Below are 14,299 nucleotides of genomic sequence, written 5' to 3'. Positions count from 1 at the left end.
ATGTGGATAATTACTGATAAGCTTTAGAGTGTCAGCCTGGAATGTGGCCCTAGCTAAGCCAAAATATAATCAAAAATAAAAATAAATTAGATGACATATATATGGTGTATTTTCAATATATTTATTATTATCAGTACTATTTTGTATACTGTATCTGTTAACATATATTTAATTCCATATAATATAGTATTTGCACAAAATAACTATTTGATCATGACCCATTTAATTAAAAATTAAAAATAGACAAAAAGAGGGTTTATATTGTGAATAGATCAATTAGGGCACCAAAAGAGGAGTACTACTTTTAAGAAAAAAAGAAGGAAATTAAATTAATGGTTTACTAAAAAGAGCCGGTAATTAATAATTAATCTAATGGACTTAATTAATTTATCTCTGCCTTCCTACTAATTCTCAGTTTCTAAGATTTTTTTATATTTTTACCGAAAATTCTACAATAAAACTTCAAATGGGAAAAGAGGAAAAAATATTATAACTAGAGATATATATAGGAAGAGAGAAAGATATAACTAGAATTAAATTAAATAAATCACTTGTTTAAGAAATGTTCACATCCATCTGATTCTCGTTCACGGAAGAACTGTTTGAATTGATAAGTTGGTGGGACATGTATTGCTACAGGGTCCATTGAGGACGATGGGCTTCATGTTCGCCGTATTATTCTTTTCTTGCAGCCATGAATAAGGGAACAAGCTGACAAATAATTGTAAGCAACTTATATTATTGATTGTGAGCAATAATAATTAAAATAACGACAAGAATATCTGTCACTATAAGCATGCATAAGATGATAACAACTCAAGAGAGAAGAATGTACTGTTCGATAAAGATTTGTTCTGAGGGTGTGTCGCTCATTAATTAGTAAATTAATTAAATTAAGCAAATAATGGTGCTTAATCATATTTCACCTCATGACTATGAAAAATACCATGGACATCACATGTATGAATTAATTAAGTCAGCATTAATCCTTCAATTTAACGTCCATAATTCCACACCCCTAGATCTTCGATTCCTCTCTCACATCCAGATTTGCTTCATTTATTCATCTTCTCTCCCCTTTAATTTTCTTTTTGATATCTAAATAGAGAGTCCCGATCACCTGCCAATTAACAAAACACGTTCCAACCCTCTACCAACATAATCTCACACCGCCCATTTCATATATGGCAGGTCCAACTTTTATGGTGGGTCTCAATCTCATAATGAGATGTGCGATGTTAGATGAAGTTGGTAGAGAGTTGGAACGTGATTTATTGGTAGAAGATTTCAACTCCTAAACACAGAGAGAGAGAAAGCCAGGCTGCAATTAAACTAACCTTCCCTTGAATATCATCACCATGTCTCCCCAGTATAGAGAGAATCTGGACCCACCATAAAATAGATCTGACCTAGATGATCACCTGTCTAACAAATTAAATCAGAAAGATAAGATGAATTTCGTCCATACATATATCATTAGTGAATTATTTTTGGAACTACTGTACTAGTGTCTTGTTCATCATAATTAATTACATAGTAATCTAACTTTCTAAGTAAATAGAATCATTTGATATGATTGTGCTGATTGTTGGCCTATACTACTGTTTTAATTAGAGTGAGACCCATCTGATGGTGGATCCCAAGCTTCTTAATTCGGACAATGGCAGCTCAATAGGCCACCTCACTGCTGTTTTGATGAGAGGGCTCTCATTGTAGAATATAATAATAGCATGGGTTTGAAGAAATTTGTGGCAATCCACACTGATGAGGGTTAACTACTTCAAATTGCTTTCATTCATGGTAAAGTATATGTGATTAATCCCGAGGAAAAAGAAATAAAAGATAGATAAATCCGATCCAGAAAAAAATTATTAATAATAATAATAATAGGGTTCAAAATAATTGCAGTTTGCATAATATAATTGCGAAATTTACGGTTAGAGTATTTCCGCTTTTGGCGGGTGAGGTTGATATTGTAGAATGAGTCACGGACTCGAATTCCCGTCTCTGCAACGTCCAATTAATTTCACTCTCATTTCAGGCATCTTTTTAATTTTGTTTAGTATACTCCCAGAAGTTATGTGTTTGTCACGGACAAATCTTGTTCATCCTATTTTAAAATTTTAAAGGGCCCATGAAGTTTATGACAATGATAAAAATCTTCCCTATATTTTTATTTTAACAAAAATTTCCCTTTTATTTTTGAAAAATTCAACAAATATTCCCTTTCCGTTAATGACTAAAACGGAAAATGTTAAAAGGATTATATTTTTTTAAAATACCTATTTTACCCTTTTATAAATTAGTGTGAATCTGTTTTTACTAAAATAGCCCTACACTCCCCCTCCAACCTTCCCTCTTCTTTAATTTCCCTTTGATTCTATCAATCTCTTTTACTCTCTCCAACATTGCGGCTTCTGCTTCTCTACTCCTCACCCCGGCTGTAACAACCATACTGGTGTGGTTGTCCCCAAAGAACACCCTCATTGACAATGTAACTGGCGACAAGCTTGCAATAGACGTGATAGCCCTTCCCTCTGCGTACAGATCAGAGCCTAGCCCAATTGTCGCCGCCCATCACTTCCTCTTCTCGTGTGCCCCAATTCCCCTCTTGGCCCATCTGGGGGGTGGTGTCAAGAGAATGGTGGGCTTCAGTCGCAATCGAATTGGATTACCGTCGCAGCTTGCAGCAGCGCTTAATTTCAATCGGAAGTTCGCTATCTGTTTGCCATCATCAACCTCATCGGATAGAGTTGTTTTCTTTGGCAATGGGCCTTATACGAAGGTTCCAGGCATTGACCTATCAGAGACACTTCAGTTGGAGAAGAATCTTGTACAGTTGGATGTGGATGCTTCGAGACTGGGGTTTAGTTCTTCACTCTTGACCCTACAAAACGACGTGCTCCGACTTCAACCTCCATCCGATTCGTAGAGGCTCCTCAGTTTTTCTCTCTCTCTGATTTATTAGGATTTGTATTAACAATCATGCACTGTTTTTTTGGACTAACTACGTGAATTTTAATTTACAGACATGTGAATGAAATTTTACTTTTTCCATCAAAGGAAATGGATGGGTTCAATAATTCAGAGGCACATTTCCATATAACAGTATTACACCAAAAAATCTAGGAAATTAAATTTTAATCGGATATTCAAACCTCAACTAGAAACTGCGAAAAAGGTAATTGGAAAACTCACTCCATTCTGCTTGCAATAGTCGACATCCGTCCAACAATCCTCCCCTTTGATAACATCAGCAAGCCAGGACCGAATTGGTATGGTGGCAAAGATCGATGACGTTACCACCATCCGTCTCACCCCACACTCCTTCGCCGCTTTCAGCACATTAATTGTCCCTTTGATCACCAAATCCAAAAGCTCTCTTAATTAATTAAATAAAATTAATTTTCATTTGTTCTGCCTTAGAGCCTCCGAGAAGGACCTCAGGGTCTTCGACTTTATCCACAATGTAGGGGAAGCAAGGTGGAATACACTGACGGTAGACCTGTTCATGGGTCGGGTGGCCCAACGGGCCGGCCCGGCACGACCCGACCCCCAGACGGGCTTGAACAGGCTTTTTGACCCGCGGGCTTAACCTCAGGCCAAAAAGCCTGACCCGCATAAAATTCGAGCCGGGCTCGGGCTTTGCCAAAATAGCCCGGCCCGGCCCGACCTATAGTTAAACCTAAGTAAAAACCCTATGTGATGTCCATTTGAATAAATTTTTTGATTTGAGAATGTTGTTGATTCACTTGTAGGCCCATTGTTCATTTAAATAGGGGAAAAAAACATCTAAATTAAAATAGAAAATGTCCATTTGAATAGGGAAAATTTTGAATTTCTTTTATTAGGTCGGGCTTCGGGCTTTTTATCAGGGTCGGGCTCAGGCCCAAGTTGTAGGCCCGTTGGTCGGGCCGGGCTCGGGCTCGGGCCTAACATTTTTATGTTAATAAAGAGTCAAAGCCCGGCCCGAGCCCGGCCCGGCCCGGCCCGGCCCATGAACAGGTCTAGCTGACGGTTCCATTAATCATGGCCACAAGAGAATCGTAGTCAAGGAGATCGATCTAGAAGAGGCGGAGAGACGGGGACTCTTCTCCTTGTATAATCGATGTGCCATTATCTTCTAAACTCAATAGCGGTCAGCGAGGTAGAACCAAATTGGTCGAGCGGGACAGTGTTCGAGCAGCATCGTGAGGAAGAAGATGAACAATGTTTGGGCAGATAATGGAGTTGCTGAGATGGGGTTATTTTAATTCATAAAAGGGTAAAATAGGTATTTAAAAAAAATATATCACCTTTTTAACATTTTCTGTCTTGATCATTCATGGAAGGGAGGTATTTGTTGAATTTTTCAAAACTAGAAGAGAAGTTTTTGCTAAAATGAAACTATAGGGGAGATTTTTATGATTGTCAAAAATAGAAGGGAGGTTAGTTGTATTTTACCCAATTTTAAATGATGATTTTTTTATTCGTCCTTGAGTCTCCGAAGTCAACACGTGGCAAGATGTTCTTGACAACTTGTCTTGTTATGTACTGTCAATATCATTTCAATGATGATTATAACAAATTTCATTAACATTTACAAAGTGGCAAGTAAGAAGTAACAGCGTTTCCGCTTGTTTTCTTCAAATTTCATACGCAAGCTTGATCTTTTTTTATCGTTTGTTTTGGCCATCTCTCTTTATTACATAACCAACTTCTCAACTTTAGTCAACAAATGAAGTGCAATCTCTCTCTCTCTGCCATGTTGGTGCTTAGAACAAAATTCAAGTAAGTACAATATCGGTCCCCAGGTCGTATAGGAAGGAGGTGGACATATATGACATCAATCTTCAACTTTAATAAGGACATAATATCTTTATAATATGTCAGTAAACAGAATAGAAGGAATCATTTGGACACGAGGTTTGGTGTACAATTCTTCAAGATCTGGATTTCCTGAAGTTGATGAAGTCTCAGACCATTAAAAATAGTACCACAGACCTTGGTATCTAAAACCTGATGCAATAATATTAACAGCAATTAATTAATATAGATATAGAAACCTTGCTTTAAAGAATAAACTTGAAGCCACCTTATCATTAAATGGGAATTGGGTTTGCTTGAGGACTGGTTCTAACTTTAACCCAGCCAAACCTTTGCATTAATCATTTTGTGACCCAGGTGGAATTGAAGTGGATATATAGAAAGCTTGCTTAATATGCATTTATGATGATGCCCAAGTTTTGTGTAATCTAATTTGATTTCATCAATTGGTTGGACCACATTGGCTTCAATTGGTCCCCTTTTCCAGTGGAGCATTACTGGGCCGGTTCTGATAGCTATGGGTTCTATTCAGGGAATCCTTTTGAAGCCAAATCTAGATTTTGACATGACATATTAACTTGGTATTAAGAAACTACATAAATTAACATTCATAGATATTACAAAATTCGGTGGATATTGTGGTAACATCTTTAATATAATTAATGGATTAACTTACAAAATACAGATATTAGATAATGGGAAGAAACAAAAAGATGAGACATACGACTTATACATTACCATATTATACTACTTCTTATGATGTTTATTTGGGATAATTTTATATTGACACTTAGGTCCCATCCTCTTTTCAGTAAGTTATTTATCCAGATAAATGCAATTATCTAGGAAACACTTACCCATGTAAGTCTATTTATCTATGTTTTTTTATTTTTCAAATAAAAAAAAGGAAATAACCATTTTATCCATAAAACTCAATTATTAAAAGGGACATTTTTGTCCCATTCAAGTGTTGGAAACTTTGTCCCCCCCTCCCTCCAGGTGGGAAAGTTAGTTATCCACAACCCAAGAAAATAAACTTATCCGGGTAAAAATACCCAGAAAAATAAACTTTCCCTGTTCCCCACATTAATCTGAAAAAAGAACATAAGATTCTTGCTCAATGAAAACCAAAATCCCATTGACTAACTTCTCCCTCTCAAAATCCAAAAAAAGAATGCCCCCTTAAATTAAAATAGTAATTGTTGGAGTAAAATTATAGATTTCTAGTGTCAAAAGAACTCGTCATAGATACTGCAAAATTCGATAGATTTTGTGAAAACATCTTTAATATAATTAAAGCCACCAACTTGTCTTAGAAATGATTGACATGAGACAAAGAAAACACAAGTAAGATTTACATCTACAATATAATATTGATGGTACTACTTCTTATATATAGTGATGTTTATACAAAATTAAATTGGAGTTATTAACTCCCCGTGTCCATATATAGTAATACTTCTCATGGATACTAAGAATTTTCGTGGATATTGTGCTCACATCATTAAATAATTAAAGAACCCAAATCCCAACTTGTTTATTTTTACAAACTGCAGACATCTACTTCTCTGTGTGGATAGTACTTCTCATATGTTGTTTACTGGTAAAGAATTTTATTTTTATGCTAAAAGTAAAGTGGTAGTTCTTCTGTAAATTATGGTTAACTTTCCTTAAGTGGAAAGACTGAAATAAGGGGGGAAACTATATATTGGAACACAGAGAGTTAACTGAAGTTGGATAAGGTCAGGATAGAACTGAGCTAATTATTCTAGCTTGCCAGGCGTTGGGTCAAATTAATTAGTGAACTATTGGAATATAGTTACCAAGATTACCATTTTGAAATAAGCTAACAAATTTTACCCCATGGCAAACGCCTGCAGCTGGGGAAGGAAGCAATAAGAAGGAAAGAAAACTGAAACTTAAAATGGTGTTCTGAGGAACATGTCTGATGAAATCAATTCATTCTCAGCCTGTTTTCTTAGCATATTCATTGACTACCGTATAGGGCTGAAAATGGATCGGATTTACTCCAATTTGAATTTGAATCAGATTTGTTTATCCATTTGGCCATAACTGGCAATGGCAATGGGGTGAGTTTTGGGAGGGTTTTGTAAACTTTAGACCCTACCCGCCTCTCTAGACCTCACAACCCGTACTCTCCTCAAATCCTATGGCAGGTTGGATTAATTTTCAGAATCCAAAGCCTCCCTGCACATGAAAATGCAAAACCGTCTCCGACCTTACCCTTCTCAAATTCAGGGGCGAAGCCAGGGGGTGGCGGAGCCATGGGGAGCCAATGCCTTCAAAATTCCCTTTAAATTTATTTAAGTTTCACTTGTATTTTAGCCCCTTTACTCATGTTTTCGAACTTTTGCCCCCCCCCCCCCATCCATGTTTTCTAGGTTTTTGCCCCCCTCTAAAAAATCTTATTCTGCCCCTGCTCACATTTGAGGGTGGGGTGGGTCAGATTGGCAGGTTAGGTCTAGAACTCACAAGTAATTAATTTCCTATTATTTCCCATTATATATAAGCAATAAACAAATAAAATAACATGAATAAACATCAAAATTTCAATTATTTGATTAAAATTATTACTTTCAATACCCAATACCTAAGTTCATATGCCTTCTTACAATATGCAGGTCTAAGAAGGTTGGGTTTAGCCTAATACCGTGTCTGTATAGATTGTGTAAAATCACAAAACCCATCCCCACTCCAAAACCTGTTTTTCAAGCAAAAAAAAAAAAAAAGCTCCATCGGCACAGGTACCTAATAGGTAGGGTGGAAATTGTCATCACTAACCATAACCAGATTAGATTTGGATCTTAGTTGATCTGATCTGCTAGGATCCAATCCAATAACATGTATAAATTTATTTTTTCTATTTATGTTATAGATATTTTGTTCTAGATTTATTTTTTAAAAATTATGATAATATTATATTTATCAGAATGAAATGGTAAAACAGGATTCATATAGCCAACCCGACAGAGTTTTCTTTGTTTTTTTGAAAAGGGATAACGAGGTGTTATATTATATTAAAAAAGGACTATACAAACAGAAGCATAAGACAAAAGGGCTCATTGAAAATACAGCTATACTGTAAACACCAGTTTTTGCCAAGTTGACTGCAATTCTGTTGTGCTCTCTCGGAATTCATATGAAGAATGGACAAAGAAGAGAGAGAGAGAGAGGATGCAGGTCCCTTCTACTAAATAATGATCCAATCTCCATTATAGAGCCAACCCCCGATCTAGTTGGGACAAGGCTTAGATGATGATGATATTACTCAAATCTATTGATATTTTAATCAAATCATATATATAGATATATAAACAAATTAAATTTGAGTCTATGTTTTACATATTCATTCAGATGGATCCCTCCAATTTTTATTGGATTTGAATCCAGATTCGAATATACCCCTATCTCAATTTGATCTGATCTCCTTACATCCCTACTACAATAATATTAATAAAATAGAAATAAGTCATTTTCTTCAAATCTTAAGGGGGCATTCACCAATGTGTATGATTTTGTTTTTTTTTAAACAAAACAACTTCAACGTTAAAAAAAAAAAGGAAATAAAAAAAAGCAATGGTTTTTAAGAAAATCTTGCCTATCGGCAAACACCCCCTAAATGAACTGTTTTCTTAATAAACGTTGCATAAATGGATCATTCTCTGAATTTATGCTTTAGAATCTTGAGGTTCAATTTGGAAAGAATACAAATACAAAGATGTACAGTGCAAAGTCTTGTATTTTACATTACTTTCATATTTTGTATGTAATTACACTATACATATTTATATATTTGTATAAATGGGAACTGTTTTTTTGGTAGAATTGGAAGAAACATAAATGGAAATGGTTTCAGTCCTTGTGGTTTTAGCTTCTCATTAATTAATTAAATAAGGCAAAAACGATTTTTAACAAGAAAGAAAATACCAGGATGAATTATTACCACAGAATGTCTCTCCATTAAGTACTGTTATTTTTACATATCTGATGAGATTTAAAATTAGCATACCACTAATGCTACTGCTGCCAACAACCAAACAATGAATCCACTGATCATTACATTACTTTCAGTGTTGAATTATAAATTAGGCAATAAATTGTCGCAGTAAGATTGTGTTTTTGGTTGCATTATGTATATCCCCCCCCCCCCCACACACCCACCCACACACAAAAAAAAAACATGTTAACCTTTGTTTCTCAACAATATATTCCCCTCTTTTTCTAGTTTTATCTTATTTCCATTACTTTGAAGTTGTTTTTTTTTATCTTTTAATGTCATAATTTAATAAACCTCATTAATTAATTAAGCACAAGAAGTCGAAGTGACAAATGATGAATAGATATATATGTCAGGCTTGGTATTCTATATATTGACTATATATAAAGAAGAACCATTTTTGTATCCAGCATCTTCCTAACATGCCCATAAGTCAAGAAGGTAATTAACCATCCATAAAGGGAACAAATCAAAACTGACAGGAAGCTTTTTAGAACACAGCATAAAATGTGTCTAATCGGATGACCTCAACATCCATTAAATGCATACATAATAGGGGGGGGGTGTTTCATTCACAAAATGGCTACAACCACAATTTGCAAAGATTCTTTAAAAGGGAATAATCTATATGGGAGCCACAAAGTGGTGACTTCATCACAGATTTTATAGTCCAGTGTACTTGCATGACAATATGACAATGTAGGATAGGACTACTGCTTTTCTCAACTAAAAAAATATATATATATCCTCATTAGAGGAATATCTTCCCCCATTCCTCCACCAACAACAGTCTCCCCCCCTCCCCCCTTTATTTTCTCCTAACCACCACCCATTTAGCCCTTCATGAAGTTTCAGCTACTCCCAGCTAGAAGTGGAACCTTTAAAATGTGCCATTCAGCTTTTCAGCAACTCAAGACAGACTTAATTGCTAAATGATGAAGCATAGAAATTGAGAGAATTACTCTGTATATACCAACAGTAACCCTGGATTTAAACCATTTTTAAAGTTTTTATCTTTTCACTTCACTAGCAGCAAAAATAACCCTGTTTAATTACCTGTTGTCTTTTTGTGATTAAAGGTTCTTAATTAGCTAGCTGTGTATGGAACATAATGCCAGCAAAACACAAAAATAAAATAAAATAAACCACTTATCTGTATATTCACCTGTCTACCAAACAATAAAATAAAACATTTGCTGTATTAACATCAAAAGGAAATTAAGATTGCTATCCATGTTAGAATATTATCAATTTCAAAGACAAATGACTGCTTTAGGGTGTACTAAAAATTTAAATGTTTAATTCGTCTGTTCTCATCATATTTTAAAATGGAGAACGTAATGTGTCATCAAAGATTTGAAGATATGGTTGTTAGCTTGGAAAGGTGGGTAATCGTTCTCTACAAGCACTGTCCCACCAAGCATACTTTTCCTTGGTTAGGAAGTATAAATAAACAGCTACAGTAACGGCTTTAGAACAAAGAAAATCCAAATGAGAAAGAGGAAATTAATTAATTAATAAAACCTACCCACACATAGACATCGCCCATGACAGCCCCCAATCCACGACGTTTCCTAAGCTAGTGCTTCATCCAGCAGCTTGACTGTTACAGGAGATGCACAGAGAGAAGAAGCAATTAATTTATTGACGCCTGCATGCACTGGTCCTCACCTCACCGGAGGTGGCCGTCCGGCCGGCCAACGTGAAAATGCAGCTGGCTCCACCTCCAATGGATGCTTATCAGATGAGATCAGGGGAAATGGGTGATAGGAGAACGTAGGACACCACATGCTGATGCTGTAGTGAAAGCGAGCAAACATTTGTAGCGTACGTGGATACGGTTGCTCCATTCCTTCTCTTGGCAATCCGGGTTTCAAGCTCATCGGCTTAATCTCTTAATCTCTGGAATTTGTGAAACCGTTTTCTTAAGGCTCTAACTCTTTGCATTGAAAAGCCCTTCCTCACCAAACTTCTTCAGTATGAACCTGTTGCTTTCATTCTTTTTGTTTGGCATCCCCCATCATGTTGGGATTTTGTCACTTCATGGGCCTGTCACACTCATGGCTTACTTGTATTCAATAATAGAGAAAAGAAAGTCCTACATTGTAAACTGTATACTGTTACTACTGTATACTGTATATGTAGAGAGAGATAGATAGAGAGAGAGAGAGAAAGACCCAAAAGATCCGCTATCCCAGTAGAGGAAAATAAGAACAAAATGGAAGGTGAGCAAGTCACAGATTTAAAAAGAGACATGGGTCCTCATTGATTTACGTAATAACAAGAAATGAATTTGAAGATCTCAAGATCTTGGAATGGATCCTGTCTTCACTAAGGTTGTAGCCCGTCGCCTGCAGAAAATTGTTAAATCAGCGTTGAAATATGCGGGTTGGAGCCATAATCCGATTTCACCCGACACTGTTGGTCGTATACCTACCTAGTAAGAAGTATATAAATGATTTGGTAGCTTAAGCAACTTTTCTTCTTTTTTTGAATCACCCCCTTCCCACTTTGTCCTTTTCACCCTTTCCTTGAAATCAACCTCAACCAATTAAAGCAGAGATGAAATAGATCATCTTAAACGTCCTGGAAGACCCAACCGAAACTCTATGAACTTTTGACTTTGAAATAACTTAAGACAGAAGTTTTACCATATATCTCTGATTAGGCCTTAACAGCACGCGAAAGGGATGGGGGATGTGGTGGGTGATCATTCAGAGTAGCAGGCCCTCTAGAGCAGTTAACAGTTAAATATCTGAATCAAAGGAATTTTTTGAAGTAACTTTTTCTATATCAAATTTGGATCAATTATTGAATCTGAGGTCTCGAAGATCAGTAACTGATTTGCAGTAAATTAAGCCTGGTTTAATATCTCTATCTTCTCTTCTCTAGTGGCCAGCACTATCACGAATGGTTTATATACAGGCCCAGTGTCGGTGACATATTTTTATCTTGGAACAGACAACACATGATGGGCCAGAGGGGAGTATGAAGCAATAAAATTTGGGGCTAATGACCCCTGAAACGTCTGTGACATGAGCTTTGTGTATGCTTGTCTCTCTCTTATCTCCTTACAAAAAAAAACTGTCTCTCTCTCTTATCTCTTTCTCTTTGTAGCCCCCGTGAAGGTGTAAAGACTAAAGACCGGAACTAAGGTGGTCTCTTAGTACCATCACGTGTTCTGTTTAGGGGAGAGAAAGGACCCGTGACACCTAGTCTCTGGCCTGTCAACTTCATATTAATTTGAGAGTGAGAGGAGCTTCTGTCTTTCCTTTTCTTTTCTTAATGCAATTTCAGTGCTGGGTTGAGATTTTACTTCGTTGGGTTTTCAACAGAAGGCTAACCTGACTGAAACACATGGACTAGAACGGATAAGAAAATATCATTAACTACTACTTTTGGAAATATATATATATATATATATCTGCAGTTTTATACACAAAACAAATGGCTATATATAAACTATCTTGTGTCCTATGTTTCTAAAGGTCTGTGACTAGAAAGTAGAAATGGTTAAGATATCTATTTGTATGACAAGTTCATTCAATTCAACTGGTCATGATTCTTGGTTGGTTACTGTAGTAATTTTATTTACATGCATGCAAAGAAGACAATTTCAACTTGCTTCAACATCTTATTCGAGACGGAAACTATGCTTTGAAAGAGATCCATGGTGACCCTTCAAACTGATGGCAATGTGTGGATGACAGTACTAAGAAGCTAATTAGAATTACCTTGTTTGGAAGAATTACTTATATAACAAACAAGGACCAGAAACCATACACAAACACCCCATTTACAACGCCATCTATAGGTGGCAGAAAAGAACAAGAAGAATTTGATTCCATTCTGACTTTCTTGTCCTTTTAGTCGTTGGCAGACTGATTAGAAGTTTATGAAAGGATTTGGCATTACTCTCAAGTTGTAGAAAACTGATCGCTGAAATGTTTCAAACAGGAGATAGATGGAAATGGGTGTTCATAAAATGTATGAACTGGGTTGGCTGTCAATAAGGAAAAAATAAATAAATAAAAAGAGAATGTGAACTGGGTCAATGCTATTATGCTACATACAACAAGGATTCAAGAACCCAAGAAAACACTGCCGAACTACAAAACAACTTCCTTTGACCACCATGTCTCTCAGGGGAGAATCTTCCCAAGGTGCAAAGTTTTCAAGGGTAGAATTAACCAATTGATGGTGGCTCAGTTGGTAAGTTCTCTAGCTGGTTGCAGCAGAGACTTGGATCAAATCCCGCTGTCACCAGGGTTGGAGGGGGACCATGAAGCCAAAGAAAAAAGGAAAAAAAAAGTTTTCAAGGGTAGACAAATAGAATAAACACTTGAAATTAAAGGAATACATTATCTAAAAAATTACCACTAAAAGTACCATAAAACAGCGTATTCTTCTGTTATTTTCTCTTGTCCTTGTAATGTGTGATAGGAAATTAATTAATAAAGATAAAACCCGCCCCAATTACTCAGTTTGACAAGTTACATATGAATCTGAAAGCAGAATTCAGACCTCCCTTCCCCAGTTTTCATCAACCACCGGAATTCCATCTTTAGCAGAATTACAACAATTACTATAAAGATTGTTGAGGGCGCTTGAATGCAACACCAAGGCAGATTCTGTTGTTTGGATAGTTGTAAAGTTTTTATTGAAGCTCAATCTAATGAAAATGAATACTAACTGCTATAGAAATTGACATGAGAAATAAACCTAAGTTATGCAAAAAGAATACTAACCCCAAAAATGTACTCTAGCTTTGCATTTGATAGAACACTAATCTTTGCCTGCAAAAATCCTTGTCGAGCTGAAAACATGTTTGATCCTCTACGACGTATAACTCCAACTACCATTCATTGATATTGATTGACCTATTACTAAGATTCTGGGTTTCGGGCAAGAATAATCAATCCACACAACCTTCTTATACGTTCACATTCTTGGGAGATGAAATTTCAAGATGTTGTTTATCATTTAGTGTTCAACTTCTAAAGTATTCAGGTGGAAGCCTGAGAATAATGACCTAATGATTTTTGTAGCTTCGTTCCAATCCAATTTCCATGATTCCATCGAATCAACGTTTAACTGTGCGCCAACACAACAAATTAAACTTAGATCACAACCCGTACACATTTAACCACTCAAAATGGAATGAAAGACAAACAAAGACTAAAGATTCAGACCCAACCCCGTATACATTGATCCACTTACGGAAGTTGAGATGGAGTTATCGCAACTGTGTTTCAGACAAGTTGAGTGGCCACATATAACAGTGTAAGCGTTTAAAAACTCCAATCCAAACCACTTCATTTGGTATTATCACAGCTGTTAGTGGGTCCAGTCAGGCCGTGTCTGGCCCCTCAACAGAAGCCCAAACCGAGTAAAGGCCAGCCTCTGCCCATCACAGGCCAGACATAAGAGGGCCCAATCCAATCTTCCATTTCTTCACTGGTGATTTTCATGTGG

General features: G+C 36.3%; 1 long non-coding RNA gene across 1 annotated transcript; it reads right to left on the bottom strand.

Moving 5' to 3' along the window:
* Positions 1-4,546: 4,546 nt before the first annotated feature.
* Positions 4,547-13,804, bottom strand: LOC148804046 (uncharacterized). The gene is made up of 3 exons (XR_016082451.1): positions 13,573-13,804; positions 10,353-10,873; positions 4,547-4,998 (listed from the first exon to the last, which is right to left on the bottom strand). It is a non-coding gene; the product is annotated as an uncharacterized LOC148804046 (long non-coding RNA).
* Positions 13,805-14,299: the final 495 nt, after the last annotated feature.

Source organism: Nelumbo nucifera, chromosome 1 (assembly GCF_055504915.1).
Source record: "Nelumbo nucifera cultivar China Antique chromosome 1, China Antique-T2T, whole genome shotgun sequence".
Lineage (NCBI taxonomy): Eukaryota > Viridiplantae > Streptophyta > Magnoliopsida > Proteales > Nelumbonaceae > Nelumbo > Nelumbo nucifera.
Note: the sequence above shows the minus strand (reverse complement) of the source record. Positions and strands in the feature narration are given on the sequence as shown.